This window comes from Ambystoma mexicanum, chromosome 2q (assembly GCF_040938575.1).
Source record: "Ambystoma mexicanum isolate Mex_15411 chromosome 2q, UKY_AmexF1_1, whole genome shotgun sequence".
NCBI classification, from domain to species: domain Eukaryota; kingdom Metazoa; phylum Chordata; class Amphibia; order Caudata; family Ambystomatidae; genus Ambystoma; species Ambystoma mexicanum.
This window is the reverse complement of record NC_090924.1, coordinates 1,405,119,216-1,405,145,832: the sequence shown is the minus strand read 5'-3', so window position 1 is coordinate 1,405,145,832 and position 26,617 is coordinate 1,405,119,216. Positions and strand designations below refer to the sequence as shown.

General features: G+C 45.0%; 1 protein-coding gene across 7 annotated transcripts in view; it reads right to left on the bottom strand.

Moving 5' to 3' along the window:
* TBC1D5 (TBC1 domain family member 5) overlaps positions 1–26,617 on the bottom strand; it is a 2,783,701-nt gene that overhangs the window by 1,751,362 nt on the left and 1,005,722 nt on the right. The window lies entirely within an intron of this gene.

Here is a 26,617-nt window from a genome sequence, read left to right as displayed (position 1 = left end):
CATCACTATCCAAACAGGCCTTGATGCTGGTGATTGCCACAGTATTTAATAATAAAACTCAAAACGCACAGAAAACCTTTGATACAGATTCTTTTCTGTGCCCATATTCACGCTCCCCTTCAACCACCTTCAGTGCTTTCAGACAGCCTAAGACCCTCTACGGTCTACACTAAAAAACATAAAACAGTGTGCCTCCATGCCCTGATTCAGTAAATTCAATCCTACTCCTTCCCTCTGCATGTTGAGCTAGTGGACCTCAAGGGCAATCGACAGCTAGACATTTTCACCTTAGCAGTGCAAATTGAATTTTCAATTGGTCTCCTTAAAGATAGCCCATTTGAATTGAAATGCGAAGGTTAGCCTATCATGCTGGGTTGGAGACAGGCATTGGATTTGTGGTGTGGTGTGCATGTCGGTCGGTCGTAGGGGAGGGCAATGAAACTTCCATCTCACCTCTGTTTCGACCTTCACCAAACATACAAAAGACAGAGTGCTGTTGTCTCTGGAAGCTGCTTAAAGGTAAAATATATTTGGAAATATGGTAATGAATGAACTAAAATACTTCTCGCTGTGGTTCAAAAAGGACTAGCCTGGGAGGGGTCCGTGTGGGTTCAAATGAATGTATATTTCTAAAGGCTTCCAATGTAATTTTGCCTGGGTTTTGAAAAAGAGTTGAGAATGATTTTCATGCCAATCTACTCAAGCTCATTCTCTCCACTTTGGGCATGTAGACTGTCCTGGGAAATTGGGCCTCAAGACAGTTGAGGGAATTGCTGAAGAGCACATTGTCCAGTAACTTAGTTGTGTTCCCAAAGTTATCTGCTACAGGTAAACCTAACCGGCCAACTGCAACTCAGGAAAGTGATTGGAAAGGGTGGTTTATATGCAGAGGATTCCTTGAGGAGCTCAGAAACAGAACATCCTCAGAGGTTTTCTGGCAGGGCCCATTGGCCGCTTGGGCAGCAGCCTGAGGGCTTTATCCTCAGCAGGGAAGCTGCACACTGAGAGCCAACTTAACCTGGAAATATATTCAGGGTTGCCCAGTATGGCTGCTACAGAACTGGCTCTTCATGGTTGTTTAGGATTTAAGAGCACGTCATTGCTTATCTGTGGCACATTTGTGCTTACTTTGTTGGTTTGGTTTGCAGCTTGAACAATGAATTCCCGTCGCCTCAATGCTGTGAGGTATCATTACTGTGGCATAAGGGCTACACAAGTGCCAAGCTTGTTATAGCCGTATGTGGCAAACAGCACATTTAAATGGAGGTCACCTACGCAGGGTTCAGAAGGGGACACAATCTTCACACATCCCCTCAAGTGCTTCAGAATGAGGCAAAGGTTGCCACAGGTACTGCGAGAGACCGGGGGAAGGTAGTGCCCTCAAAGGCTTCTACACAATTACATTATTGCATGGTTCCTAGATGCAGTGCACATTTGGGAATATCAGCCATCTTGGATATTAGCAGCCATACTGTAGCACAAAGCTTAAAAGAAACGCGGCAGCCAGCTCCCCAGGCCTAAGCCGGAAACATGAGTAAAGGAATAGGCTGTATCCCAGGCACTGATGAGAAAGGCCAGAGCCACACAGATCCATAAACCCTTCATTGTCCTAAAATGTTGCCCACCTTCGCGCCCTGGGAAGAAAGTGCCCTGCAAGGCCATGGGAGGAGGGCTGAGTGTCTGAACAGTGTGAACCCATGAGAAGGAGGGAACAGGCCTCCGACCCCCACCAGTCCCAATTCTAAGTTATAGCACCCAAATGTCCTGGCTTTAGGACCTCTGAATTCCAAGGTACCAACCAGCCCCAGACCATTGATCATAAACCCGTTAGACCGCTGATCAATCAAAAAGAACAGAAAGCAGGGCTTTCCTGCCTTCACTTCTCGGTCACGTGATTTTTGCTGCAAGGTGCAGGGAGGGATGAAATTATAGCCCGAAACGATGGTGGAAGACATTGCAGAGATGCCAGTCTGCCTGGAAGCAAGTGAAGTGTGAGTTAGCATGACCTTGACTTTCACCCTGGCCACCTGTCTGCTTGTACCAGGTGCACTGTTACATAGCTAGAGTTGTGTTTTTTTAGTTTGCAATATGGTTGCCATTTGGCCGCCTTCTGACAGATGTCGAATGCATCACCACCCACGTGGAAGAAGATGGATGGACGGGGTTGGAAACAATTGCCTGGCATCCCCTATGGAGCAGGTAACCTATGTGGGTGGTCGCACCAGAAACGATCATTGCAGGTTTCCACTGTATGTAATGATGTCACTGATGATGCTGTGCACCTTTATAATGTGCTGCTCCTGCAGATTTTGGCAGAATGTTACGCTGCAGCAGAGATGTCTGTTGGCGCTTCCATAACAGAGGTTAGTTACCCTGTAGTTCAGGGCTAGGAAGAAACTTGAAATTTAACTAGAAATTTAACTGCATACTTTGTTCTTGTTTCTGTGTCTAAGTTTGACCGATTGGCAGAATCGCCTTTCTAGGGCAAAATATACTTTCCTTCAACTTGTACTTACCAGTAACTCTCGGGACGCGCCTTCTGTGCGAATTGTTATTACAGCTGGCACTTACTGGGGGCCATAGAGCAATTTGGCATTGTATCTAATTGTGATTGTAAATCTTTTGTGAAACGAGTAAGCACTCGTACTGAAGTTTGTTTGCGAGCTACTGAACGGGAACTACAGTTCCCAGTAGCACCTGCAGGCTATTTCCAGAAACGTCAGGCGCTACAGCGCCGGCGCTTCTGAGGCAAGCCGGTCTGCGCCGGTCCTCGCCGAGCCCGTCGACCTCGACCAGAAACCCTGCATCTACAAGGCTCCACTATTTAAAGTTACTAATATTCGGTAAAAATGGGCATTGCAAAATTGAATGTACTCATTTCTAAGCTACAAGAGCTGCAAAAAGCAGAAGTCATACATGCACGAACGTTAGGGATTCTTGACAAGCTCCATAACAAAATCGGCATGTCCTGATCAGGACTTCATCACAGACACCAGCCCGACTCCTAGCACCCTCATTACTTCAGACAAAGCACATACTAAATCCACTATTAACAAGATTATCAAGGCGCAAATCATGCATAAACAAAACAAAGAAAATCTGACTCTGCAAAATTTGAAAGAACTTAAGCTATGCTTGCTGAATACACGATCCCTTAATCAACATGCTCAAATGTGTCCACGATCTGATGCTGTCAGATAACATCGACATCATGTGCATTACTGAGACATGGCTACAGGACCCTATAGGTCCGATATGTTCTATAGCAGTCCCCACAGGCTATACTATTCATTATAGCAACAGACAGCGGGAAAGGGGGCGGGGTAGCCATAATATCACGAGACTCGATACCTGTATTCCCTACGACATCACTATGCTCAGGCTGTGAAACATTACACCTCAAATACTTTCCCACAGACAATAACTGTATTAATTTTCTACTTGTTTACAGACCACCCTCACTTGAATCTGAGTTAAATGATGAATTTATACACCTTGCCAACTCCTTAATAGGCCAGAACAAATCCACGATCATCCTGGGAGACTTGAATCGATGGCACGGTGACTCAAAAGACAAAGAAGCAATCCAACTCAAAAAAAATCTTCAAAAGATCCAGTTTAACGTGTTGAACCATGATCCTACTATAGCTAATGGTCACCAATTGGACTGGGTTATCTCTAACAACATTGAGACAAACAATTTTGTAACTACCCCCTGCATCTGGACGGACCATTATAAAGTCGTTTTTTAATCTACTTACCCCCCAATTAGCAAAAAAACCTGCTAACGATGCAAGGAAAGTGTTCTCAAGAAACGTTAAAAATATTGAAAGTGCGGACTTACAATCCTGCGTCAATAGTATTGTTGCTGACATTACGGAAATGGACTCCTGTGACACCATCATTATCAATTATGACCAACAGATGCTCAGATTGATAAACCAGAAAGCTCATAATCGCGAAAAAACAGTCAGGCCTAATTCCAACCATCAAAAATGGTTCACACCGGAATTAACTAATTTAAAAAAGGAAAAAAAAAACACAGGGAAGTACAATGGCAAAAAAATCAACAGACAATAAGACCAGTTGGAAATCATTAGAAAAATCCTATAAGAACAGCATTAACAAGGCCAAAAGGAACTACTTCAATAGCCAAAGCGAAGCATCCTCTAATTCAGCCAGTAAACTTTTTGACATCCTTAAATCCATTGATAAACCTCAGGCTTTGGCCCCCAATTTCATTCCATCCCAATCTGAATGTGAAAACACTCAGATAGCTTTTGCCAATAAAATTACCAAAGCTAGAGAACGTATTGCCTCTGCTCTTGAGACTAAATCCCAACCCCCAGTCGAATTGACGACTATTAAGGGAAAAGAGAAATTCCAATTTCAACAAATCTCTGTCGATGTCATGATGAAAACATTGGTATCATTGAAACCATCGTCTTGCGCAGAAAACAAGCTCCCCCCAACCCCCCAAGATAATTCTCGAACACCTGGACATTTTTTCTCCACTTCTTACTAAAATCGTAAACTCATCTTTCCGTGACAAAACGGTTCCGGAAAACATTAAAAAAGTCACCATTACCCCCGCTTGTAAAAAAAAAACAATTTAGACCAACGTTACCCTAACAACCTGAGGCCAATCACGAATTGCAACTTAAAAGTCATGGATAAGATAGCTACAGCACAACTCCAGGAATACGTAGAAAAGCACGAGATTTTACATACACAACAATATGGGTTTAGAGCTGTACGTAGTACAGAGACAGCAATGCTAGACTTACAAACGAAAATGCTGGAAATCATGGACAAGGGCAAAACCGGCTTACTAGTGCTTCTAGACCAAGTGCCGCGTTCGACTTGTTAGACCACCAGCTACTACAACAAGCACTCGCAAAAATTGCAAATTGCTCCAAGGAAGCAATAAGCTGGCTAACCTTCCTCGAAAATAGAATCTCTTGTGTCCACTGGGGTGACAAAATTTCCTCTGAACATAACATCCTATGTGGGGTTCCAGAAGGAGCTAGCCTGTCACCTCTGCTCTTTAATTTATACATACGCTTCCTGTGTGAGTTATTAGAACAACTCCAGGTGTTTTTACCAACTACACTGATGACACCCAGATGGGTCCTGGAACTGAGCGGGGATTACGCAAAAGACAGTATGACATTGAACACCCTCTACAAGAATATTGAAGAGTGGATGAACAACAATTGGATGTGCCTTAACAGCAATAAGACATAGTTAATGGTCTTCTGATCCACTCAGGCGCGCACCAAACTCTCATCCGACTACCAGGCATTTCAAATCAACGAATCCTGTATTGAAGTAGTGGGTAAGGTCAAAACACTCGGCATGACCCTGGAAGCCTCTCTTAAGGCAGATGCTCAAGCCATCTATGTCAGTAAAAATTGTAATTACTACATTAGACTTCTTAAAGCAATCAGACCCCTACTCAGTGAAAAGAACTGTGCCATTATTGCCAGAGCCACCATCTTATCACGCTTAGATTATGGAAATGCACTTCTTGCAGGTGCCAGCAAGCAAAGCTTGCACAAGTTCCAACTGATTCAAAATCATGCGATAAGAGTAATTAAACAAAAATCAAGAAAAGATATCAGTGAAGCCAGACGTGACCTCCACTGGTTGAAAATGGAGGACCGCGTACCATTCAAGTCCTTATGTCTAACCTATAAGTGTCTATATGGCAAAGCACCCTCCTACTTAAAGGCTAAACTCACCCTACAATCCCACCAGGATATTAAGATCAGAAGCTAAGGGCTTGATAACAACACTGAAACATAAAAAAGAACTCTGATTGGGGAAAGCCAGGCTGGAAACAAACCTCTACTCTTTTCGCAAAAAACTTAAAACTATGCTCTTTAAATAAGCCCCGGTAAGATTTCACGATCACCACCTGCTCCAAATCCTACTGCAATTGCCCTGTCCCACCTCTCGTTTGTCATTTTTCGTCTGTCTTTGTCTCTACAAATGCGCCCCGATGCTTGCCAGCAGTTGGCGCTATACAAATAAACAAAAACAAATAAATAAAATAAATACATTTTTCTGTGTGGAAATAAACTTGTTATCTTTGTAAGAGGTGTATCAGGCTTTTTTCCCCCTAGTGCTTTGTGTTTTTTCTGGTATTAGTGTCTAGGGGCGTTCCTACATTTGTTGACCCCGACGTGATCCCAGCAACCCCGCGATGACAGAGGCTTGCAGGCCGCTTCTCTGAAGGGGCTGCGCCCACCTACATGGATCAGTCCTAAGCACACAACCCGCAGAGGTGTGCAGGAGCCATTTTTACAGAATTCCTGTCTGCTCTTTGGAGCAGGGCACGGCTCGTGGGAGAGTGCAAGCTGTTACTGAAATCCCATGACAGAGCAGCTCGGGTGAACACGCAGACGTGAGTACACCCCTTGCAAGGGATGACAAGGGGTAGAGTGTGTGGGGGAGTGTGGTATGCATGAGCAGAGGATTGTCGTAAAACAATGTGGCGAGATTTAGTTTCTATTATTATTTTTGGAAATTTAAGAGGATTTTATGGAGGAAAAACAGTAGTGTACGGAGGCTTTCCGAGTGAGGAAAGATGACGGCGCCATTTGTTATGTAATAAGGAGGCAAAAAAGTAGGAGATCCATATAATTAGAAGGCTCGGTGGAAGTTGTGGTGGTTGTTTTCGCTTATTGTAGCTTGTTTTCGTGTATTACGAATTTGTGCAAAAGTGGAGGCCAGAGGTTGGCCGGTGTTGATAATTAGTTTTGAGAGTGACTAGTGTGATAGTGTGTGGGTGTGTGCGTAAGGGAAGAGGGGAGGCAAAAGTGTTCATAAGGGTTGACGTGGGAGGCGGGCGATGGACTGGTAGTGACCTTTGTGATAAAAGTGTGTGCAGCGCATATTTGTAAAGGTTGGGATTTTGGGCGCATATTGCGAAGATGGGAGGGGGGTCACCATTGGAATACATGTATAATACATTAAAATTGTATAGAGACAAAATTGAAAAGTATCACAAACAATGGATAGTAGACACACAAGCGGGGGGGCATACTCCGCTCCTGACCAGAGTAGGGCACACACAATAGAGGGATATTAGATCACATGAGCATGTTTTTAACTGCTAAGTATAAGGGTAAACAACTTAGATTGTGGATCTACGGAATATGATAGAGATGTGGGGGACACTGATGGGGATGGGACTCAGAATACTGAAGGGGCCACCCTAGATGCAATGCCCGTGACAACACATGGGAATGGGACTGTGCCCCCCCTCCTATAAGGAAGGCATGGTATCAATAGGGTGTGCAGTCAAAATATTGAGAAAAAAAATGTCGAAAGTCAACAAAATTGAAAAAATTATGCCGAAAAAGTCGCATTTTTTATTTTTTTATTTATATTTATTTTTTGGCTCTCGCGTGTAAACAAAAAAAGGTAAAACAAAAAAAAAGGGGGGCTTAGGGGGAACCCCCCCATTTCGAATAAAAAACGTAAAAAAAGAAATGCAACTTTTTTTTCGACATTTCTTTGTTGATATTTTGACTTTCGACTTTTTTGTTTTCGATTGTATGACTATGAATCATCAATAGTAGACACAGACACAATGGATACAAGTTTGAAAACCTTTATCTGGTATTTTGGTTGGGTTGGTAGAATTCCTAACTGGCCCCAATTCTAGAATGGGAGTACTCTCGACATTTAAATAAATAACAAAACACTCCAAGTCAGTCTATTCAAAAATAAAAAGGCCTATCCATATTCTCAAAATGCCAAATGTGTTAAGGGAATGCCAAAAGGAAAATAGTTTCTCAAAAGAAATATCAGAATGGCTTAAACAACAACTCCCTTCCCAGGGTTCAGCATCACAGGATCTAAATAGTTTTCTAAAAAGTATAGGTGGATTGCACAGTGCTTTCAAACTTGCACACTTCTGCTTACCGGTACACATTTAACAGTTCAGGCTTGGGCTTGAAGCTTCTGGTAGTTCAGTCACTTCTTTAGGCTTTGTCCACCTTTTCTCAAATATACAGTTCCACTTTGGACCTTTACTTTCCCACAATCCAACACAGGCCTCCCTCTGCCGGGCTCAAACCTGTCTTTCTCTTTGTGGCGATTCCCTTAACCATGTTTTGTGTTAAGTGTCTTTTCACTGTCAAAGACTTTCGAAAACTGCAAATATTTTGCATAGACCTCTGCATGACCACTTTGACCACTCTTTCATTAAATCTATAATCCATAATTGTCATCCTCTTACAACAACAATGCCTCTTGGTACTTCTAGTTTCTTACTCCCTTTGGGTTGCCTTTGTGGCCTCTTTCACAGTTCATAAATGTTGCCCTTCTGGCATATTCAGAGTTCACATACTTTGCTTTTCATTCATTCAACTTCTTTCTGGATCGCGGTTACTTTCTTGCCTTAGGTTCCCGTTCAACTCAAAACATTTCACAGAGACCTTTGAATGTGCAATTTCGCCTCGCAGTACCACTCCGTTACTTTTTATCCATTCCTTGTACAATTCAGCCATTGTTATTTCATTACATGTTTCAGCCATTATTTCATTACATGTTTTATCGGCACACGAGCAACCCTCGACTTTTAAGTTACAGTTACTTTTGGCTTTTAACACAAACTAGACTTGTGTTGCCTTTGATAACTCACTGGTTGTGTTCATCATTCTTCTCTCATCAACCCTCTTCATGCAGCAGTGAAGGCCGATACCAACGCCGTCTCAGCTCCTCCTCAACTCGGTTTTTTATTCGGGAGGATCGCGGGGTGTGGTGACAACTACCTTGAAGGTTTCCTTCTTCCATTCACTAGTTTATGGCTCCCTGAAAGTGTGAGATTCTCGCTGGGCTCTCACTTGATCTTCGTAACTGCAGATCAGCCCCTTGGCCTTCCAACTCCCATCAAATCTGACCCCAAAGAGCAGCTCCTTCTCGTATCCAGCCTCGCTCACAGTGTGCCTGTGCTCGCCACCTTTAATCCGCCTGAACAGGCGTGTTAACAAGTGGAAGGTGTACATAGGATTACGTGCCTGACTCTGCCTGGCCTTATTACAGAGACAGAGGCATTGCAAGTCAGTAGGAGTAATCCGTCTGACCTCATTTCTCATCTTCCTGGGCTCAGTAGTGTTGTCAATGTAACATGGGGAGGAATTATGGGAGCTTTAGTTTCCCATGAAATAAGCAGGGATAGGGGTTAAATGTGTTGTGGAAAAAGGGGGATACCATGTCTCCCCATCGGGTGATTCTCCCCCACTACCTGTGGCCCCCTACCCAGGTGATCTGCCCTCTGTTGTCCACCCCCAGGGTCGAAATCCAAAAGCGATGGCCCTTATCTGATCACCTGAGTACGGGATCACCAGGGGTTGAGTTGTGAAACACACTCTGGTGTTTCACACCACGCACACAGGGCTTTACCCACTCACCCTGCCACAGAATATACAAACCCGACATATGTGCCTACTCCGGCTACTGCCCCACCGCCTAGACAGCACAGGGTATGGGACAGTGAGGTCCGACAGGGACGCAGACCGAGAGCCGAGGGAAGACGAATAGCACACTGTGGATGAGATGGAGAACGATGAACGGGATGCACAGCAGGGACCAGAAATAACAGCGGTTGTAAAGTGTGGGGACCATGGTTAAGGAATAGGTTTGGGTTTGGTCGGGTGGTAGTAGCAAGGAAAAAATGCAAGTGTTGGACGTAAAGAAGGGAGGAGTGCAGGTACCCAGATGCTTTTGTTGCATAAAGGCCTAGCCAGAACACACCAAGTACTCTGGGCACAAATGGATAAAAATAATCTGATGAAGCTGCTCCTGCCCCTTACTTCCGGGGCTGGAAAATGGATCTATGTTTTCGAATAACAGACAGCAGGAATTCCCTTAGCGGTGAGGGATATGAAAACACACATAGTGGGGGCACCAAGCTGGAGGTAGGTGGCTTAAGGCAGGGTATCCAAGGGTATAGCTAGATGACGCACCCGATGGTGCGCCCTTTAACAATAGAGCGCATGTGTGGGACGCGTTGCAGCGAACGTATCCCGACACACCAGACCTGCAGTCTATCATGCAGTATACCATGAGGGACGACGAGGACCCACGGCAAAACATTAAGGTTCAGGAGATGTAGCGTACAGAGTTCGGGCACCAGTGGGACGGGTCAGTACCTCTTTTTTATTTCATCATTAAAAGGGTTTTGTTCAAGGAAGTTCAGAGGTCACTAGACAAAATAGTGGGCATTGAAGCAAAAGGGTGGGCTGAGATTCAAACGATAATAATACACCATTGTAAGCAAATACAAAAAGCGAGAAAGGAAATGGCCCAGAGGCTGCAGGCTGAGGAAGCAAAACTAATACAGAAAAAGCTAGCAAAAAAAGCAGTTGAAGGGGCGGTATCATCAAGTGTGTAAACGGAGGTGGCAGAGCAGACCTCGACACCCTCAAGAGGTGAAAATAACGGCATTCTGGCCAGGAGGAGGAGAAGGAAAGTGGTGAGGTTGACCTTAATACCCCTACCTGGAGTGGCAGCAAGGAGGTAAGCAGCGCGGGAGGGGCGGGTTCCGAGGAGGAAAGGGGGTTTTGAAGGCATGGGACCTCGGGGAGCAGGTATGGGTCCTTCACAATGCTCAAGCTGTTGGAAGTGGTGACCCTTCGCCAGGGAGGGTAGAAGCAGACAGGGGGCGGGATGCAACACATAACTATTGCCCACTGCTTCAGCCCCAACCACAGGTACAGCTCCTGAGGCCAACCTCCATACCCTACGAAGTACATCAGACCTACACTCAACTGCCACCACGACCCCCAGGTGTACAAGTGCAATATCCGCAAATGACACAATCATTGATGCGCCAACAGAATACCATTTACATGCACCATCGTACCCTACTGATGGGTGAGCATAGTGGGGAAACAACCCTTTCACGTTCCCCGGCACCAATACATACCCTAAGTAGGACAATCCACAGACCGGTCTTGTGTGCCCAGTCCTGTCCATTACCGTTCACCCGGACGAGGAACCCTTGATGGGCGCCGATATAGGTAACACGCTATTCATCTTCACGGTTGACACCGGTGCCACTAAATTGTGCATCAGTAAGGGAAACATCCCATTATCAGGTGAAACTCTCGACACGTAGGGCTTCTCTGGGGCTGTCCCCACGGTTCCCTACACAAAAGAACTTGATATTAAAATAGGAGGAAAAATGGTGCGTGGACCTCTGTTGTATTCTGAGAGTTCCCCCATAAATGTATTGGTATGAGACATGTTGAGTAAATTGAATAGGATGATCTCCTTTCCGGACCAAGAAGTGGTGTGTGCCACCCCGGCCATGTGTGTCATAAGAGCAATGATAATCATACATGCAGGGGGGGAGAGGCAGTGGTTTGCAGTATTCCCGTCGACCTGGACAGGTTTGTTTATGACATAACAGTCCTTCTCGAGGCAGTACCCCAAATTGGCAAGGCTTGTTGGCGAGTGCCATCAGACTTGATTTTTCAGTCTGTAGTGACCCCTGGTTTGGTGGCAGGCATGATGCTGTCCCTGGATTTACAGGGTCTAGTGGCATCAGCTATGAGGATTGTGGTAATTAGAACGGACTCAGAAGGATGCGAGTGGCAAACGGTGTTGTGCATAGACCCTACAAAGTCTTAGAGTAATGACTGATACAGATTTGTTTGAGGACCGACCGGATGATGGCGAGATTGTGCTAGCGATTTCTATCCCTTGTGATATTATGGTTCAGTATCAGAAAATGCAATGTCCTTTGATGGCTCTCGTGGCCCCCGCCCCTTAACTGAGACTGACTTAGACCAGGTCCCTGAGAGGCTCTGTACAACAAATACCAATGATGTGGGGCTCCTACATGGAGTGTCCCCTGTTCGAATAACACACCAGCCAGGCACCATGTTGCCCCTAGTAAGGCAGTATCCTTTATCAAGGGAAACTGAGGAGGGGATACGGGACACCATTGCCCAACTAAACCAGGGGATAATTGTGACATCTACCTCCCTGTGCAACACAGCCATATACCCGATAAAAAAGGGGGACGTTGGAGAATGATTCAGGATTTGCGCCCTCTTAATGACACTGTACAAGCTGAATTTCCAGTGGCCCCAAACACTGCGACAATCCTTTGTAACATCCCCAAAGTAGCAACCCACTTTACTGTGGTAGATCCTAAAAACCCCTTCCTTTCTGGTCCTTTGAACCCAGACTCACAATATCTCACAGCATTTACGCATTGGGGGATGCGCTTCGAATATACAAGGCTGCCTCAAGGGTACTGTGAATACCCCAGCATTTTCATCAGGTTATTACATGATGATTTAGACTATATTCAGGAAGAGCCGAGCATGATTATTCAGTATGTTGATGGTTTACTAGTGTGCAGTATCAGCAAGCACCAGTGCAGAAATGACTAACACTCCTACAGCTCTTGACACATAAGGGATACAGTGTTGATAAAAGAGAATTACAGTACTGGTCTCGGGAGGATAGCTTAGGGGCAACTTGCTCACCTTGGAAGACAACACTGAGCAACACAGGTTGGATCCCTGGGTACGCGCTCAGAAACCTCTGGGTATTAAGCGTGTTATAAATAACCAATCATATAGCATATGATACTGCCACCAGGAGGAAATGCAAAAAAATCTTGGGACTCAGCAATTATTTCAGGGCATGGGTACTTGACTTTGCAGCACACACCAGGCCCCTTCTACAGGTCCTCAAGGAAGCACAAAAAGGGGGACAACAAAATAGTGTGGATGGAGGACATGTAAACAAATGTCAATGGGCCTCATTACGGCTTTGGCGGTAGCCGTGCCGGTAATTACTGGTGCTGCTGCTGCCGCCAGAGTCCTGAATTTACCGGCACCTGGGTATAAGCAATTACCGGGGCATTACAGCCCTGGAGGACCCGGTAATTGCCCATTCCCGGGTGCCAGTAAATATTAGTCCCCATTTCCATTGAGTCCTGTTGGACTCAATGGAAATGGGGAAGCCGGATACACCGGCACCATGAATGGTGCCGGTGCATCTGTGATGGTCTGTGAGCGGGTGCCGTTCCGGAAGGCACCAGCTCGAAGACCTCGTAGTTTGCCCGTCCGGTAACAACGGTACCGGCAAGCTTACTGGTACCGTTGTTACTTGAGCAGCAACCTTGTAATGAGGCGCAATGACTTCAAGGAGGTCAAATCGACAGCACCAGTGTAAGCAACCCCAGACTACACGCAAGAGTTCTATTTATTTTCCCACTGCAATGGGCAATTGATGACTGCGGTGCCAACACAAAAAAGCACAAATGGCCATGAGTCATTCGCCCATTGCAGTGGTATACTGGATTCGGTGATGCAGGGCCAATTTGTATGTGAACTAGCATTTGCCCTAGAGAAGAGTTCTATCGTTATGGGATGCTCTGTAATATTGTACATTGAGCATGCAGTTTTTACCATCTTAGAATGCTCCAAATCCACACTGCAGTGAGCGTCTGCATTTGAGATTATCTTGTCAAGCCCAAACATTCACATTTTACAAGACAAAACTGTTAACCCAGCTACCTTTTGAACCGAAATGTGTTCTGACAAGGACTTGGCCGACCATGACAGTAACTTTTGAGGGAGAGGAAGGTGATATCCCAAAAGCACATGACAACCCACTCGAGGAGGGAGGAGGCCCTCTTCGTTGACTGGTCAGCGACTACGACCAGGAATCAGGCTTACGGCACACTAGTGCAGCAGTCCACCTGGTGGATGGGGAATACGAAACACTAGTGCAGAAGAGATTGCCAATGCACTTATCAGCACAGGTTGCTGAGCTCATAGCGCTTACTGAAGCCCTAAAAGCGTTCCAGGGGTGCCAGGGGTGCCACGTGACCATTTATTCCAATTAAACATATGTCACCACCACAGTACATGCAGGCCTTACACGTTGGAAGAGGAGGGGATTTAGGTGAGCCTACAGATCTCCAGTTCAGCATGCTGCATTACTGGACAAACTAATTCACGCCCTGTCCGAACCATCTGTAGTGGCAGTAGTAAAATGCACCGCCCACACTAACACAGAAGGGTCTCACTCGGTGATGCTGCCACGGATGTAGCAGCAAAGACAGCAGCTTATCTTCCAGTGCCACAGGTTGCGGAATATCCGGTGTTAATACCAAACACTGAACAGTTTCCAACACCAAACAATGCCTTAAAATTGCACAGTTGACTGATTTACAGGAAGGACCACCACAAGAAGAGAAAGTGCTTTGGGTAAAAAGAAGATGTAAACAGTCCCTGACCAATCTGTTACGGAGGCAAGAGGTATCTGGGAAAGCGGTTATGCCACATGAGCTATTACTGATCGCATTTCGACCAGTTACACCACCCATCACACGTTTCCAAGCAACACATTGCCGAAGATATACAGGAACACTGGTTTGTCCCAAATCTACAAGGAATTTTGACTAACATGGCTGTACATTGCACTGTGTGTCAAAATTATAATACTGGCTTTACTCTAAGAACTAAGTTTCACAAACTGAGTATTGATTATGCGGATACTGGCAAAAGGTGCAATGGATCTAATTACCTTATTGTGGTTGTGTCTCCCTTCTCACAAAGGATGGAGGTGGAACCATGTGCACATCCAGACGCTAAATTCGCCACCACATTTTTTAGAGCATAAGGTTAGTCCTCAATGGGGCATGTGCGACGTATTAAGGTCAGACAAAGGCACGCATTTGTTTAACAACCTTTCTAAAGAAATTTCGGTATTACTGGGAATCAGACATCAGATGTGTACCATTTAGCACCCCAGGCCAACGGATTCATAGAATGGATAAATGGCCTACTGAAGTGTAAGCTGTCGAAAATGTGCACCACAATGAAAAAAAAATGTAGTGCACTGTTTGCCACTTGTGTTGTTCAGTTTGCGCACACAGCCCAGCAAAGACCACCATTTATCACCCCACAAAGTGTTAACAGGGCACCGCATGCACAACATGCTCTCTCCTATCAGATGAGCGTCAGACACTCATAGGGCAGTGTCGATCTTGGGGGAGGAATTTAGCATTCATCTGTCCTCCCTAACGAAGGCAATCAAATGTGTCTCCCAACAGATTGCCCCTCCCCGAACAGAGGAATCAACCAGTGCTACAACGAACACGTCAGCAACGTCACCTTCTCTGCAGTTGTTCCACAATTGGATTTACATAATAAATGTTGTCCGCTGATCGAACTAACCCAGATATAACGGTCCTTTTCAGTTCATTTGTACCACTCCCCTTGATGTTAAAGTGAAAGAGCTACGTTATTGGGTGCACCTCTGTGATGTCCAGAGAGACAGACACAATAGATGCAAATTTCAAAAACCTTTATTTTGTAGTTTATTGGGGTTGGTGAAATTCCTAACTGTCCCTAACTCTAAAATGGGAGTAGTCTCAACCATAAAAAACCAGTTCAAGGTAGTCTAGTAAAAGAAAAGGCCTATACTAAGAAAACAGAGTCTTGCCCTCCTTCTCCAATGACAAATGTGTAAAGGGAATAGAAAAAGGAAAAATAGTGTTTTAAAAGAAGTGTCAAAATGGCTTATGTAACAACTCCATTCCCAACATTCAGCAGCACGGGGTCTCAAGAGTTTCTTAAAAAGGATAGGTGGATGGCACAGTTCTATCAGTCTTGCAAACTCTCGATTGCTGGTACAATTCAACAGTTCAGGATTGGGCTTCAAGCTTTTGACAGTCTCCTCAATTCTTTAGGCATTGTCCTGCCTTATCACAAATACACAGTTCTGCTTTGGGGTTTCAATGTGGCACTATTACAATTCTGTTTTTGGCTTTCATTTTGTTACTAATCAACACTGGCTTCCTTCCACCAGGATCGTACCTGCTTCCCTTTTCACAATCAACTCTTTACTTCATCACAGTTCAACACAGGCAACCCTCTGCCGGGCTCGGGCCTGTGTTTCTCTTTGTGGATGTTACCTTTCACATATTCTGTTGTCCACACTTAACTTTCAACGTTGAAGACATTCGAAACTGCAAGACCACTGCGACCTGCTTTTAAACAATTTGACAATCAACAATCTTCACAACACCAATGCTCTTTGGTACTTGTAGTTTTACTTTTGCCATCTTGGCAACTTTTTACTGCTGCCTCTCCTGGGGCTTTTCAAAGTTCATATAGATAGCTTTTCATTTAATTAACCAGTTTTTTTATCGTTGCTGTGATGATTTGATGGACTGTCGTGATCCGTTTTACAGCAGTATAAAGATTTGACGTGAGAGATCCATTTGCTCTCTGGAATGTCAATCAGTCGATGTTGAGAGATGGTGTTTTGATTAATGAGAGTCCAGAGTTCTCTTGTGTTACGTTTGCTCAAAGCTTTCATCATGGTTTTGGCGTCATGCTGGATAAGCATAGCTCTTGTTTTTTTTGCCAGTTTCTGTGTTTTTGTTTCAGACTTTTGGTAGTTCGTATTCCGTCATCGGGGTCCAGTTATTTAGCTGCATTTAAATTCGTTCTTAGCAGCTGTTTCCTCATGATAGGAGTGTGTGTTCCGTTTTATTAGTCAGACACTGTTTTTTTTCTGTCGTTAGGGTATCATGGGCCACTCTCGTAATTGAATTTCTCTTTATCGTCTTTCTTGGATGTTTCGAATGTTTCTTCCAATCCTTTCATCGGCTGGTCTGTTATTTACAGTCTGTTGAGACCATTGTTGATTCCTTCTTTCGGGATATTTATTTTGGTCATGCACTGGTGTGGGGCAGTCCAGGTCATTAGCAGTTGTGAATGGTCACTGCAGGTTTAGGATTTGACTTCTAGTTCTTGTATATGGGGAAGCATATTTGGCGAAATGTATATGTAATCAAGATATCCCTTTGAATTTCCTCTGTGGCAAGTAGGTTTCGCCCGTTTGTCCCCGTTGGAATTCCCATTTAAAAGTGTGAGGTTTCTTCTTGGTAATGCGGCTGTCCACAACTTTGCTTTATGAGTGAGGTTGGAGTCTGATTTTTCAATGCCGCTTTCTTGAAATAAGTGGAGGTTAAGGTCTCTGAAGATGATCAGCTGCATTTGTTTGTGTATTTCATGTACAGGAGGTCGCTATAGTTAGTAGGTCATCGAGAAAATACGGCATTTGAAGGTATAGATGGACTCCGGAAGATGTTTAGGATAGCAGTTATATATGATTTTTTTATTCTTTGATTTTTTTCCATCTCGGTATGTTTCTGTTTAAGAACAATTATTTGTAGCCAAAGATTGGGAGATAAAGCTTTGATGAAATGGAAGTTTGCTGCGATTTTCCAAAGAGTCATGAGGCTGGAATGGGAGCAGCCTTTAGTTGCTGTTTCGCAAGATTCAAGTGGACCAAATATCCATAGCATAATGTTTTTTTTATAAAGCCAAGTCTCTTGGAGGCATACGATTTCATATTTAACAAGGTAATTATTTCCTTTCCTAAATAGCTGGAGAGAGACTCTGGTGTACCATGAGCACAGACTAATGGTCTGAGCGTTCTCTTTCTGCTGGCATTATAAGTATGTACTTGTTTTAGTTCTTCTGGAGTCTTTTGGAATTGTGTTCCCTTGCATTACTTGTGAGTAATCCTTCTCTATTGCGCTTTTGTTAAATTGTGTGTCCATGTTCTTTTTTGTTCCTTTGTTCCCACACAAACTTTTGGTGGGGTTCGCAATGTTCTCTGGTAATTTTATTGGCTGTTATGGGACTAAGCTCTTAATTTGTTCTTCTAATAGGTGGAAAGTGTGGAGTGATCTGATTAGCGAAACATTAGAATCCTAGTAGTTTTAGCTGGTTTGCCTGCTCCATGATTTTAATCGAGCAACTTGTTGTGGACATTGAGTTGCAGTATTATTGCGTCCGTCCGATCATTATGTGGGAATTCAACCACTTTTATCCTATTTTTTTAAGTGAGAGTGTTACGTGTAGCAACCTTAGTAGGTTGGTCCTGTTCAAGATCAAACCGTCTTGCGCAGGTTTTATTCTTTGGATCTCAATCAAGTTCTTTGTAAGCTGTGCTTGAGGATTGATGAAGGTAGGTAGTTTTAGTGAGTTGTTTGAATGAGTCTTGTAAGCAGGGAATATATCAGGGCTACTTCCCTTTGTCCACGCATTTTTGTCATCGTTTGCTCTCGTTGAGTTGGCTTCTGTAGGCATGTGTGTGGATTCGTGATCTGACTTGTTTGAATAGCTGCTATACTCGGACCGTGTTTCTGACCATTCACCTTCAGTGTCTGAGACTTCTTCATATGAAAATGTGTTATCGCTGTTCTTTGCGTTTCCTTCCATATATTCATCTATGATGTATAATGATAAAGTATCACTAATTTCTTCTATGGCCAGTGCAAGCTCCTTTCAAAAATGTTGCTCATGTTGATACTACCTCACTTTCAGGAGTAATTTCTTTGTGTGTTAGCAAGTTCATCAGTAATTCTAGATTTCTCTTTTATTCTATTTCCTGATCTTCTATGGACTTGTGTTGAGTCAAGGATACCTTTTCCTTTTGTTTGTTTGTGCATTTATATAGCGCTACGAACCCTCAGGTATCTGAGCGCTGCTCATTTCTCACAGTGTCTGGTGCTCATTTATCGGCCTCGGAATGATGAAAGGCTGAGTTTGGCCCTGACAGGATTCGAACCTGCGTCAGCAGGCTCTGCACGCATTTCGTCTCCCCGCCTTGATCGTGGTACGGGTCGAAGTCAGATTTCGTAAGAATGCCAAAAATCTTTCTTTGAGGGTTTGTCTGATCAAAGATCGGGTATGAATCTTCTAGGTTTCCAGCTTTAGATATTTTGTCGTGTTCGATATTGGCCGAAGTGGGCTGAATTGACTTTCCAGTGTTGTCAGTTGCTTGCGCAGAAGCTTTCGAAGTGGTCGGCAGAACAGGGAGAAGCAGGGTTTTATTCTTGATCTGGGGCATTGTGTTGGTGTTCGCCATATTATCCTCTGGTCTTTCGTCCTTAATTTGTGTGGGTTTCTCTAGAGCATGTTTTTCTTGTTGTTTGGCAGCTAATATTATAATCAGGTGGCGGTGATTTACTCCTTTTCAGCACGGTCGTGTCTGGCTATATCAAAAAGGCGATGTTGCCATACATTGCTTGTTTCTGCTTCCTTGTCCAGTCAGATTTGGATTTCAGCAGCCAGTGTTTCCATATATATTTGTTTAGTATGCATCATGGCATTCAAGGTTTCTTGGTCACGCATGGCTTCATTAATTGATTCATATAACTTGATGAATGGAATTAATGCAAAGTTTGAGGCCGCTATCAAGGTGCTTTGCAATTCGGCCATTATAGTTGGTAACGGGTTGTTCAGTTCTTCTTATAGAGAATTGCATTGACATTTAGTGTTTTCCTCTTTAGGACTGTTTGTGTCCAATGGAGTTTGCAGATCCTGGGCTGGTTCTGTTTGTTTATTTTTCTTGTTGGTTTTTCCCAATTGAGCATTCAGTTGGTTGTTCTCCAATGGGATAAAGTTTCCCATTACTTTGTCTGGTCTGGGGTAGACGTCTTTTCCATTTCTCTTAAATTAAATTTAGTAGGTAGGAGGTTTCCGAAAACCTCATGTCTCTTTTCCTGGTCACTCATGATTGACTAAATTTCCGTAATGTCGAGTGAGAGCCTGGCAAAGTGTTGCTTTCTAGGGTTATTCATGAAGGAGTTGGGGTCTGTGCTTTCTAGCTGTAGTTTATCATAGTTCTGTTGCCATCTTTTTTTGGCCAATAGCGCCTTTTCTCTGTGTTGTAGAAGGCTCCAAAATAGTAATTTGTCCTGTAGGCTGGGTCTTTTTTGTTTCCCATGGTGGTGTTTTTTTTCGGAATGACATTTTTCTCACTGTGTTCTTCCTTTATGTTTTGCTTTGATTTACAGGGGGAAAGGGGAGGGTCTTTTTTCAATGCGCTTTCAATTTCTGCTCCTTCACGGAGGCTATGAATTCTGGGAAAGTCTCTTGCATGACCTCATTTTTGCGGGTTTCCTTAGTCGGTTTATAAGGAGACCAAGCCTCAGTCTCTATTTGTCATGGCACCTTCTAGGGGTTAATATGTTTGGAGAATTTGTGGGATATATTTACCCACTCAGCTGTACTCGCTTCCATAACCAAGCTGCACTTCAGCAGAAGCAGCAAAATGGCTGTGCTGGCTCCTGTGAGCACCACTGCCTCACACCAAAACTGCATTTTCAGATACAAAAAGATGGCTGCACCATCTTGCCAAGCACATATTGGGCAGGATGAAACAAGGGGACACACTGAGAAAGCCTGCCAGGGTGTTCTTATATGTACCAAGTAAGGGTAGAGAAAAAGCAGCGCTGCTTTGCTGTAAGGACAAAGTTCCCATTGAAAAAGGGAACTATTTACATTTAAAAATAATGCCGCTTAGATGCTCTTTTTACTTTGTTCCTCATCACAATACTTTTATTAATGAGACCTTGTCATGCTTATCCACCTTCACATTGTGCTCCAGCAGACAAGAGCAGTATTCCTGAATGACAGGCTGTTGTTCAGATCTGAAGAAATCAAAAGAAACTTTACTTCAGCTACACAGAAAACACTTTACTTTTGGCTACAAAATGTCAAGGATCAATGTGTCAAAAAGGCCCTAGCTCTCTGGGCCTACGTCAGATTTCAGTGCATCTGTGTGTTAACCCATTGCTGTACACCAGACGCTAACTATGGCTACAAAACAATGTGGGAATTCAGAGGGAAGAGAAAAACTGGATTTGTAAGAAAAATGTCAGCAGTCACCATACGTTTAAAATGTACTTTTGCAAACTAAGAAAAATACTTGTTTAAACGTGTATGTTGGATAAGGCCCTGCCCTTATCTAGCAATGTGAGGGGGTTTTGTGCTGTGAAACAGATTTGGGAGAGCTTATCCAACAGGCTTTATTCTGATTTATAACAAAAATAAATAAAATAAGGAATGAAATTGCATTGGTTGCAGTGGGGGAACCAGCCCAAAACAGGTTTCTGCTCGGGGGTTGCCAGCAACCGAAGGCCTCTCACAGTAGATGCTAGAACACACAAGTGATAATTGCTACCTTAGCAGACTTGTCTGGGCTGAGGCCTCTTACACAGGAAGTTCCGGGACACCAACCTGTGAAGTGGAAGCGGCCATAAACCTTCAATCAAACTGAGAAAACCCCTCCCCACACTGGGCTGTGACAGTTGGAGGTAGCTGAAGAGAAAACAAATGGTCCCAGTGAAGGACAAAGGTGTTAAGGTGTGAGTCACGAGAATGTTGCGTACCGGTATGTTTCGACGGGGCAGCCAGACTGACAAGAAGAATTGGTGACACGAGGAACCAGCCTCTCCTCCACCCAGAATGGGTACTGGGTAAAAGATGGACCGATTCCCAACGTCACGAGCTGCTCTCTCCTGATTACCGTGACGTCAGGACTGTGCAAGCACAGGCATGAGAGGCTAAAGGAACAAGTTCTTGAGATGATGGAGCTCCAAGGTCCAGGGAGGACTGAGACGTGTGGTGGTGCTCAAGAGTCCAAGAAATGGCCGGGTGTACACCAGGAAGGTGCTGGATGCAGAGGAGCTCAAGAGTCCAAGGATGGCTGAGGCGAACACCAGGAGAAGGCACTGGATGGAACACGACAGAGGACAGGCTGGCGCGAAGCAGGAGAAAAAGGGAAAATCAAGGCAGGGCTGCCTAGCCAGGCTAAAGGAGGGAAAACCCGGGAAGGAGGGAAAACTGACGTGTACCAGGCAAGGAGAGGAGTCCAGGAAGGCAGAGAACCCCAGCAAACCAAAAGGGAACAAAAGGGGGGAATCCAGAGGGACCCGGGGCAAGACAGGGAGCTGGCAAGGAGAGGTCCAAGGAGAACAGGAGAGGAGAACCCCAGGAAGGCTGAGCTGAGGAAAGCTGGCGCTGGAACAAAAGGTGAGCGAGTGAACACGATCAGGAACAGAACGCGTTGAGACGCGATCTGCTCCCAATCCTCAATCTCCCTTTATGGGCCGCCGGCGCCCGCTAGGCCTGGAACGCAAGCTGATCGTCGCCGGGCGCCGGCGGACCCAGAGCGAGGCTTGGGAAGCAAGCCCCTCCAATCACGGGTGCCCAATCCACGGCGCATGCGCGGAACCGTGATCGCGGTCTCCCGTGCATGCGCCGAGGAGCTGCAGCTTTGGTCCCCGAAGCTCTCCCTCCGGCGCCTCTCCAAGTGCGGAAGCGCGAATAGAGGCGCCAGGAAGGGAAAGCGCGTGCGACGAACCCCGGTCTCCCGGTAAGCGTGACAAAAGGATGCCCATTTGTTTCAAAAGACTATTTTATTAAGAAACTTTGATGAAGGTTATTTTTGCAACAGGAATTCGCAGGAATGTAAAAACTTAACAGTGTTAATGTAATTTTGTGGGTTTTAAATTAAGACGTTGTAGCCTTCATTGCCATATGCGGAACAGAAATTCAATATTGGCATGCCTGATGATAATCCAGTTACAGAATTTTAGGCCGAATATTTCATACTAAAAATGACTAAAAATGATCAGAAGGGTGAAAAAATCTCTTACAAATTGTAGAGTTAGCTTGGCATGTTTTGCAGAAAATATGTAACCTATTTATGTAATTTGATAAGATGCCCCAACTGTGCAAATGTGCCATTTATAGCAAAACTGGAATTTAACTAAAGTAACTGTGGGAGGATCTGGACATTGTAAAACTCACATCATAAATCTGACATCATGCCCTTGAAACCCAACCAGCTGATAGGAAGGCGGCAACTATCACCCCTGACCAATCCAGTGATTTAGAGGCGTGCTTAGCTAAGCCTGCCCTGCCGTATAATTCTATAATGTCACCATGCTCTATAAAAAGGGTGGCTGACAAAAACTCTAGACAGACTCTTTCCTGAATTTCCTGCGCCTGCGTTCCTGATCTTCTACATTCATCTTGCCAGATTCCAGATCCCACTACAAAGCCGAAACATAGCTGATTCCAGACTCCCCTGCAAGGCCAAAGCATTGCTGACCATCCCACCAAGGCCTCAATCCAGAGATCCCACTATAAAAATCCCAATAACCAAAGGGAAAAGCTTTGGTGCTCTTTTGGGAAGCATCCTGAAACCAGACCGGCGTTTTGCAATAAACAAGGGAGGTGGAGACCGGCGAAGAGAGGAGAATGCCTGCGAGTTTCAAACAGACCCACAAAGAGGCATTGAAGGCAGCTTGGGCGTTCAGCGTCTAAGACGGAGCGAAAGGCCAGACTCAACTATGTACACCAGGAGTCAGCGAGAGAACGAGAAACCGACTATTGCGAGGGCCATAAGGCACCCGTGCCCGGAAAGAGAAATATACAGTGGCATGATAATGAACAAGCCGTGGTGGACAAGGCACTAACTGCATGCACGCTGCCACTCTGCCATCCAGCTGTCATGATGATCCAGTGACCAGACAGGCCCAGCTGTGTTTCTGCTAGGAGACTCCGCCGCTACCTGGTGACCCGAGCCCTGGAGTATAAAACCCAGTTGACAGTTCCTAATCCCAAATTTAAGAGCGGACTGTGAGTATACCACATCCCATAACAGTCTACCCCATCTTGACTTTTGTCATTGTGCCACTTTCTAAGCCACATTCTAAGCAACCCTATCCATACCCTGATAACTTGTATAGACTGTTCCAATTTTGTGTGCACTCTGTTCTTGTTTCCTAGTGTTAGCACAACTCTTATCCACCTCACCTTGTAACTCATCAGAATTCGATTATCTGTGGGTTGAGGGAACATTGCAGGGGGAAACCTTACCATGGGTGCTATCTATCCCAATTCAAAAAGTGCTCCTATTCACTTGTGCTTTGGATATGTTCTACTAGAAGTTTAACCAAGTGCATTGCTTCCATTTCCATTGTCATCATCACCCCATTGGTGAATGCTGCACAATATTAAAATTTGTGTGATTTTTGTGAATTTAAAAAATAAATAAATGTTGTATTTTCACCAACCGGCCTGGTTCATAGTCCATTGTGATCCGGGGTATTTGTAAAAGGGGGTGTTGGACAGGTCGGGTACAGGCTCAATTTGAATTAATTGAAATTAAAGAAAAAGTATTCCTATTGAGCACCACATCCCAGGCTAAGACCAAGTGTTCTGGTCCAGTGTGTGACGCCCGATTGCATTTGTTCGCTAGTTAGATTAGATTGAGGGTTTCATCGCGGCGTAGATTTTACATGTATCATTTCGTTCTCAACATTGGGCATGTATTGCGTTACAAATTGTGCATTTTTATGAAGTGCTGCATCCAATCCCAAGCTGTCACATGTATTTAAGGTAGCATTTCTGTCAATTTCAACAGTAGTTATGGTTCTCTGCAAGTCACGTCTTTCGTTTGTCTCACTTTCTGGTTGTGATATTTTGTTAGCAGAGGTTGATGTTAGCAGTTTTAAATTGCTTGGGGATCGGTTGTGGCGCATAGCAGTCCATGTCTTCAGACTGAATTGGAGGCGGGGCATTTTTGCATAGAACGGTTTTGGCCCGTAATTGTGTTTTCACTTGTCTGGTTTGGGGGCCGGTGGCGGCGGCCATACTTCAGAGGGGGCGGGGGGATCAAAGGACGTACTATGAGAGGGTGCTGTGCGAGTCGAGTCACACAAAAGTGAGATGGAAAAGTTTCAGGTGAATTCACAATGGTGACGACTTACCTCTTATCTCTCACAGATCAGAGGATGCAGCACTCGCCGAGTCGACTCCCCAAGAATCAGCACAGACTCTGCGCCGCTCTGCGGCTGTCGGGTGCTTTTGAGTCTTTGCTCCTCCTCCTTGTCACAACTAAGGAAAAATACTCAAATCCAATCCAAAGGCACAGAGCAATGCAAAAAAACAGGGCAAAGCAGAGTCGGAGTAGTCAGCGCTCTGGTCCAAGGCGGTCTAAGACTCAGCACTGACTCCACCCTTTGGAATCAGAGACTATCTTCGCTCTTGAGCGGCGCTGAAATTTACCGACAAAGGATTCCCACTCTGGGCAGATGGAGAAAAGAGCACACGTGGTCTTTCAGAACAAAAATAGAACCTTTTTCTGTCGAAAACCTGAAAAAAACGCTTGCAGAGCAAACTCGAGGACTCTCAACACTGAAGTGTGCAGTAAAAATATCAAGATAGCTGCCAGAGGAGGCACTTAGGGTGAGGACTGCCATTGGATGGGGGCAGTATGACCCACGACACAGTGATTGGTTTAAAGGAGAAATATAGTTTGTAAGTGAAAGTGAAACTGTTTTCTTTTGCCGAGGGTTCCCAGCCTGACGACTGGGAATATTCATGAGCATGTGAATCCATGGCAGACCCCATGCTGGAGAAGTAGTGTTAGAAGAGGAGCAGTAGGATCATGTAGGTATCATATGATGAATGTGGGAAGAGAAGAGACAGACGTAGAGGGGTGGTTGGAGGTAAGATCGATAGTAAGAACCGGAGTAAGGGGAGTATGTGACGAATCGTGTGATTCTGTCACTGCGGCCTGTGGTTGGGGGCTTCCCTGTGAGGTTAGGGAGTTGAACCTGCGATGCAATACCCTCCCTAGGGGTAGAGGCAAGTGGGACCTCAACGGGAGACCCTCCCTAGGGGTAGAGGCAAGCGGGACCTCAACGGGAGACCCTCCCTAGGGGCAGAGGCAGGTGGGACCTCACCGAGAGACCCTCCCTAGGGGTAGAGGCAAGTGGGACCTCACCGAGAGACCCTCCCTAGGGGTAGAGGCAAGTGGGACCTCAACGGGAGACCCTCCCTAGGGGTAGAGGCACGTGGGACCTCACCGAGAGAGACTCCTGTTCTGGGGAAGAACTGCCAAGCCATATTCCCCTCCAGGGGTCGAAGTGTACGAAAAGAAGAAGTGGAACTATGTTCCCTACTGGCCTGCACCGCACCCCTCCCATGCACAATACCAACCCCAAAACACATGCGCCTGTTGTTTAAGGGAACATCCAGTGCAGTGCACTGAAAGTGCAAGTTTCAATGTGTTCCTACACCTTTATTTTAAAACAAAACCGTTCCGGAATGGTTTCTTTTTAAAATAAAAGTATAGGAACGGTAAAACCTATTGAAAAGAAGTATAGGAGCACCGCTCCCGACCGCTTCCGCCCACTTCAACCACTGTTCCCCTCCCCCATTCTAAGACATACTATAAAGAACAAGAGGAAAGACCAATTAGAGTTTGTTATTGTCAAATTACTGTATGAATACTTCTGAATGCAAGCTTGAAATGAAAGATGAACTGTGGAAATAGAATGATCATGAATCCGACTGAAAAGAAGGACTTCCTCGATCCACTGGGGAAGACCCACAACAGCGCAATAAAGAAGGGAGGTGGAGACCGGCGAAGAGAGGAGAATGCCTGTGAGTTTCAAACAGACCCACAAAGAGGCATTGAAGGCAGCTTGGGCGTTCAGCAACTAAGACGGAGCTTGCGGCCAGACACAACCATGTACACCAGGAGTCAGCGAGAGAACGAGAAACCGAGTATTGCGAGGGACATAAGGCGCCCCTGCCCGTAAAGAGAAATATACAGTGGCATGATAATGAACAAACCGTGGTGGACAAGGCAGTCCCCGAACTATGCCGATACCATTTTGATGGAGGAGTAAGCCGAGATAATGGAGGAAATGGGAGAGAGCCTGTGTGGGAAACCACAGAGACCAGAG